This window comes from Rhinolophus ferrumequinum, chromosome 3 (assembly GCF_004115265.2).
Source record: "Rhinolophus ferrumequinum isolate MPI-CBG mRhiFer1 chromosome 3, mRhiFer1_v1.p, whole genome shotgun sequence".
In the NCBI taxonomy this organism is placed as follows: Eukaryota; Metazoa; Chordata; class Mammalia; order Chiroptera; family Rhinolophidae; genus Rhinolophus; species Rhinolophus ferrumequinum.
The window spans coordinates 85,239,032-85,245,978 of record NC_046286.1 but is presented as its reverse complement, the minus strand read 5'-3'; the positions used below and the strand labels follow the sequence as shown (position 1 = coordinate 85,245,978).

At 36.5% G+C, this 6,947-nt stretch overlaps 1 non-coding gene across 1 annotated transcript; it reads left to right on the top strand.

The window, feature by feature from the left end:
• Positions 1-6,500: 6,500 nt before the first annotated feature.
• Positions 6,501-6,664, top strand: LOC117020912 (U1 spliceosomal RNA). The gene has a single exon (XR_004422747.1). It is a non-coding gene; the product is annotated as a U1 spliceosomal RNA (small nuclear RNA).
• The last annotated feature ends 283 nt before the right edge of the window (positions 6,665-6,947 follow it).

The window sequence follows — 6,947 nt, the reverse complement described above, 5'->3', positions numbered from 1 at the left end:
TGAAAGGAGGAATTAAGCAAAACAACTTGAATCCTATTGTACTAGTTCAAGCAAGAAAAAAAAACAAAGAGACTAAGATTGGAGGTAGAGAGGAAATAGTGAAATGATACATGCCACAGAAGAAACTGCACAAGACTTGGTCTTTGAATTAGGAAGGCTAGATTGGGGTCTCTGATTATTTCTAGGTTTGTCATAACATTTTTCTAAAAGAGGGGTATCACCCCTCTTCCTCTAGGGACCATAAGCCCTGAAGTAAATGAACCAGGTTAACTCACAACTCTTCCAAAAATATGAAAAAGTGTGAACTTTTTATTAATACTGTGTCAAGTTGTTACTCCACAACCTACCCTTAGATATTTTTTTTTCTGGAGAATTTTCAACAGAACTGAAAATGAGGTGTGATTTTTGGAGATTCCTTACCACTAAGTCTAAGGAAGCTCATTTACTCTGCAGAAAGAATTTAGAAATTAGAAAAAGAAGTAAATAGTCTAACTTTGCATAGCTCCATTTAACCATTCATCCAGCTGTTGCATTCTTGTGCAAAGTGGGATGCTACTGGAACTGTTATTAAAATTGCACAACACAAGGAAGAGATGATGAAATACATATCATCCTTGATTGGGTTGTCCACTAGATAGCAAAAGACAGGATATGTGTGATAATAAAATTTTAAATCTGTGAAAGTAATTGCTTCTGACATCTCCAACTATGCAGCAGACTGCCCAGACAGTGCTGTTCAGTCACAAATTTTAAGCCTAATGAAGTGAGAAGAACACAGTGTAGATACAAATTAAAATCTACTTACCAAGAACAGTCAGTATTTTTTTCTGTTTTGTACACTTCCTTGCTTCATGTGAAGAAGAAAATATCTGTTAGGAATAATCATCCTTTTATGTTTTAAGTCAACACAATAGAGTTATTAACCACAAGAAAGGGCCATCTGGTAATTTTAATCTGTTATTAAAACTTTGGCTCCTATAGAACTACTTTTAGATTATTTTGACGATTATTGTTAAGCAGGTGAACAGCTGTGAGAGAAATAGGACCTGCTTAAAGTAATGGCTAACTGCGTATCCTATTGCTTTATTTTTTTCCACCTTTTTCTCCAGCATATTCAACATTTTTGAAGGCATCATTTTCCTATCAACCACATTGCAACTGATATCACAAGTATCTGAAGGAGCTGAAACTTTAGAATGGGGTTTCATACATGTGAATTGCAATGGAATATGATGTAAATAACTAAAGACTGTGAACAGTCCCATGAATTCACTTTCCAATGATCATGTGTTTTATTTCTGATATGAATTGTTTGTGAGTAACCTTGTTAACTTAGGAAAAAAGAAAAAGAAAAACTCCTACAATATATGACTGAACCCAAAACCTTGCTCACATTCCTTTATATCACCCCTGAGTAAAATAGAAGTTGAAATGCATCTTCTGTGACATAGAACCTTCAATAAGGAAACAAGGCATTATTAAACACATTATAGCAAAAAGTCATCTATCATTCAAAGACCAATTATACTTTGGCAGTTCTAACTTAAACTTCTGTGACTCAAATAAGTTTCTCTGGCTTTGAGAAATCATGAAAATCCATAGAGATAATTCTACTTTTGTAAAAGCAAGTAGAGGAGTGCTTTAAAAATATTTTCCATAATGTGCATGCAACACTATATGTACAGTACATTTTTCAAATACAAATTATTATTGTATTTCAAGTGAGAAAGATAGCATGACATGAAAAGGAAAAAAAATGGGATTGGGGCCAGATGGCTTGGGTTTGAATCATTGTTTCACTACTTCTTTAGTTCCTTTAAGAAGGTTAATTACCCTCTCTGATATCAATTGTCTCATCCTTAAAGTCAGAAAATGCCTACCTACATATTAGGTATAAAAGCTAAGTCAAACAATGACATGGATGCGTCTGGTACTGAATTAGCTCTTTAAAAAATGCTAATATCAATTTTATAACATGCAAGAGATCCTGGAACAGAAAAAGAAAATTAGGTAAAATATAAGGAAATTTGGAAAAACTATGAACTCTAGTTAATAAGAACATATTAACGTCTGTTCCTTAATTATGACAAACACACATACTAATGTCAGATAAATAAAGAAGAGTGCTGGATACAGGATTTACGAGAACTCTCTATACTATCTTTGTGATTTTTTTTTCTGTAAATCTAAGTCTATTTTAAAATAAAAAGTGTATTTAAAAAGAAAAAATAAGCCCTAGTATCCATTTCTTTCCCTTTCCTTTTCAATGTTAAGCCGTTGATTTTCTTCAAAGGCACTGGCAGTGGTATATATATATATATATTTAGTTTAATTCTACAGGAAAAATATGTCACATGTTGCTCACACTCATCCCCAATAGGTCTCTGCCATGTCTCCTAATATAGTTAAGAAACTTAGGGGAATTGGAAAACTAACCAATCAAAATCATCTATTTAATTAAGGAGGGTCTTTTGTCCCTTTGACCAGCCTAAAATTGGACCTAAAATCTCATACAATCTCTCCTATCTCGTTAGACTCATGACAGAAAGAAACGCCTGCTTTATGGCAACCACAGAGCTGCTGTAGATCATTTGCCTTGAAGGTCACTCTTTCTTCAACCCCCTTCCTTGTTTCCACTCCCCACCATGAAAACTGCTGCCAAAATGTTTACTGTAGACACACAGCTCAATTTCAGTCAGGATTTTATTGATAACTATGAAGTTGCAAAAACAGAGATAGCCAAGAAGCATACATTATCCCTCAGGCAGATTACTAAGACATGAAGAGCTCATCATAACTTAAAAGACACAAAGAACAGGAGTCAGAGAACTCTATGCCTACATGAATTTGAGTACTTTTTTTTTAAAATGACTACTGTCAAAGGTTCTTATGATTTATACAATCCAGTTTTTTAAGAAAGCCTATCAGATGCAGAGACAAAAAACAAAAAACAACAACTTATAGCATTGTTTTATATTCTATCACTTTCCACCACACATAACGAAAAGAGAAGTCTTCAAATAAGAAGTAGTCTGTGTAGCTGGGCAGAAAGCAGGACAATCCCAAAAGAAAGAGAAGGAGTTAACACGTATTTATTGACTACCTGCTATATAATCTTGGCATTGTTCGTGGCCTGAGAATTATAAGGCAATAGGAGCTATGATTTCTGCTTTCAATAAACTTGCAGTCCCATTGGATAGCTAGAACAAACAGGGTGAGTACCACCACAGAACAGTTATTGAGTTTATCCTACTTCTCAGTGTATGAAGGGCTTAGTATACATTATCTCTTTCAACATATATGCGACAGTCTGCAAAAGTAAGTATTTTTCTACCCAGTTTACACATGAGGAAACTGAGGCTTAGAGAGATGAAAATAATGACTCCAGGTCCACACAGCGAGTAAGTGACAGGACTGGAGTCAAACCCAGGGCTGTGATGCCAAAGCCCAAATTCTTAACCATTACAATATAGCACCTCATTTTTAAAAGTCAAATTCAAGTACTTCTTTGCCAACAACTTGCAATAGCTTCTCTGAAACCAAAATAATAATACAGGCATTTTCTTTGGCATATATCAGTAGCACTAAGAGAATATACTCAAAAAGGAAAGTATCAGCTGACCAGAATCTAGCCAACATGTTAAACTGCCCTTGAAAGTGATTTGGTCATGATCAGTTCTCTTGCAGCATTTGTGGTATAAACAGTCTTCCAAAGACTCATCCAGTGAGCTGGTTACAAGAGCCCAGCAAACTTGAAACTGCCATGGCATTCAAGCTCCTCAACCATTCTGCACATTCCTGAAGTGTTACCATGATAAAGTGTTCACTGATGCACAGATAAGGTCAGTGCCCGCAAGGGGGAAACATGACTTTCGGAACAATGTTTCAAGGTCAAATGTTACCCAACTGTGTAGGACCATGTTCAACTCTTGGATTATAAAAGTGCAGATCCAGTTTCTCAAGGTCTCTGGGATAAAGTTCAAATTAGGTTGTTTAAGAGAGGGCCCTTATCAGTTTTATGAGCAACTTTCTGCAGATTTTAGCCAGCTCACTTGAAAATATTGGGGAAGAGGAATTTTCCAGCAACAGACCCAGGGACCAAACAGTGACAAGAGCTATACTCTCTTCTGATGCAGATTTTACATTTATCCCAGGAAGCTCTTCTCCAAGGAGATTAAAGTACATAACTATTTCTTGGGACTCACTGCAAACCCATTGGGGAATCCCCTGAAGAGCCACCAAACCTTTGTCCTTCCTAACTTTCAAAATAGAGTAAAGACAGCACTGGTAGGTCCTCCCTAAAGGAATTTTGCCCAGAGTAAGGGGTGTGTTGGAACTGTATTTATGAAGAATTTATACTCGTACATACTCATTAACAACTGGACTGGAGTCAATCTGAATATGACTTGTGAGCTCTTACTCATCTGGCATCTCCTTGCCAGGAACCTTTACTCTTACAGTGAGGTAGATTAAAATATTGAGATTAATTTAGGTTTTGTTTACCCCTGCATTTTTAAATTCCCCCTCCCTTCTCCCTGCCCCGTTTCAAAGAGGCAGTCAGGTTTGTGCTACTAGCCTCAGAGGAGATTTTTGTTTTAGAAATTGTCTGAGTTTTGTACTCAGCCTGGATTTGTTAAGAAGATTAAGCTAAGGGTCAGATGTGGAGGAGAAAGGAGGGGTGAGTGCTTTTGATGGGAAAGATGTAGAAGCAGTAGCTGGAAGATGGACATAGTCCTGGGAAGGGAACAGAGTGGAGAGTCCCATTGCTGCTGAAGGTATATGACTCATTTTCTGGCAATACTTTGAAAGGTAGCAAAACTTTCTGATGAATGGCTCCCTAGTGGATCTAGAAGCCTGGGTCCTAGGACGTAGCGCTCCATAGCATACTTGCCATTAGACAGCAGAGCCATCACTATTCAAGGACCAGGACGGTATGGACAGTGAGGATCTCAGAAGCAACCATGAAGTTCATCCATTTTACAGGCACCATTTTAGCTTTTTGATGACCCCCGAGTTCCAAAATGATTCAAATAGAATCTCCTGCCAAATTGAAGAGATTTAATTTGATTTAGAGCCATGTGATTTTCCACTCCACCTGAGCTCCTTCCAGGTGTAATAATAATTTGAGCTCGAATACTCTTCCTGTTCTACTCTGTGCTCCTGCCCTTCCAGATCATGTCTCCATCACTCCTCCTCCCCACCATCCACACACAGTCATACATAGATACACCTATACCACTTTTGCATGTGGATGATAGAGATTTTTAATTTTCAATAAAAGGGAATAGTCACCCATCACTTCTCAATATGAAAACCATAAAGATTTATCTTCACTTAAATATGCAATTAGAAATGGCAAATCATTTGCAAATTCATTACCTTTTGAAGAATTTCCTGGAAAATTTGAGTTGAAATTAAGTGAAACTTTTGCCAAAAGGAACATATGAATTTTGTTTTACTGAGCTATTAAGCTAATATATTCTCTTCTTTAAAGTTTTTGCTGTGGTATGTTTGATTCAAAGCAATCTTCCAATTGCTTTACCATTAGCTCGAAGCAAAGGAAAATGAAAAGCATGACAAGGCATAAAATTGGCCTTAGCAATATCTAAACTTGCTTCAGCCGTGACCATTATCCTCAATGCTCTTACAGTCTGAACAAAACAGCCATAAAATCGGGTTATTGTTTTTAATTTTATAACCCATGATTTATTTTGTTTAACTTCAGTGACAGCCTGCGATCCCAGTAAGTGTCTTCAGTTAGGAAATGCAGGCAGGAAATCAAGGCCCAGAAGTCATTAGTTGTAGCATGTAGTCATCTCATTTATCTTCCTGTATAACTACCAGAGTATGATCCATGTGATTCCTATTATATAAACTAACATTGGAAATTTTACAATAAGAATAGCTCATGGAATGAAACAGATTTTACACAGCCAGTTTCAACTTCCCTGGAAGTTGATTCTGACTCTTCACCCTGGAGAGCTAGAACCTATGTTTTGTAAATATTTTAAATTCAAGGCCTCTTCAAGCAAAATTTTCAAATAAGGAGAAAACACCGCTTACTGGTTAGGAGTACAAGTTTTATAGTCAGGAAGACCCGATCTTAAATAGCTGTGTGACCTTGGGTCGCTCTATTTAACTCTTTGAAGCTCAATCTTCTCATCCAAAAAATGGGAATAATATTATCTGCATCATAGGGGTTACATATGAAGAATAAGTTACATATTACCTGCAATGTATTTAACAAATTACCTGATATGAAAGCCCTCAGTAAATGTTTGTCATTATTATTCACTTTTTTGTGATGATGATGATGAATGATCCTTTGGTAAATGTCAAGTTAACCAGTTCTTTAACAGAAAGTATATTCCCTTTTCATATGACAATAGTGGTGTTCTTGTCATCATATAAGACTGTGATCCAAACTTTTCTGGCATATTATTCTGAATTTGTTTTAAGTAAATGAAGAAGTGTATAGATATCATTTAAAAACCCAAGATATACTTACCTGGCAGGGGAGATACCATGATCACGAAGGTGGTTTTCCCAGGGCGAGACTTATCCATTGCACTCCAGATGTGCTGACCCCTGTGATTTCCCCAAATGTGGGAAACTTGACTGCATAATTTGCGGTAGTGGGGGACTGCGTTCACACTCTCCCCTGAAGAAAAAAACAAAAAACAAACCCAAGATGATTCTGTTATGGTTGTTGTAAGGAGAAATGCCCATTGCCACCACCATTTTAAGAATTACAATGTAAGGTAAATTTACATATTTCTAATGTGATTCATTAAACATTTCCACTTTAAGAGTTATTTCTCTATGTTCAGGCTTTAATACGGTATATCATTTTTGCCTCCAAATCTTGCCCACGTGCCTCAATTTTTGACTTCAGCTTGGAAGTAGTCACATATTTTTTTCCATTGAACTGGATTATGTGATGGTTG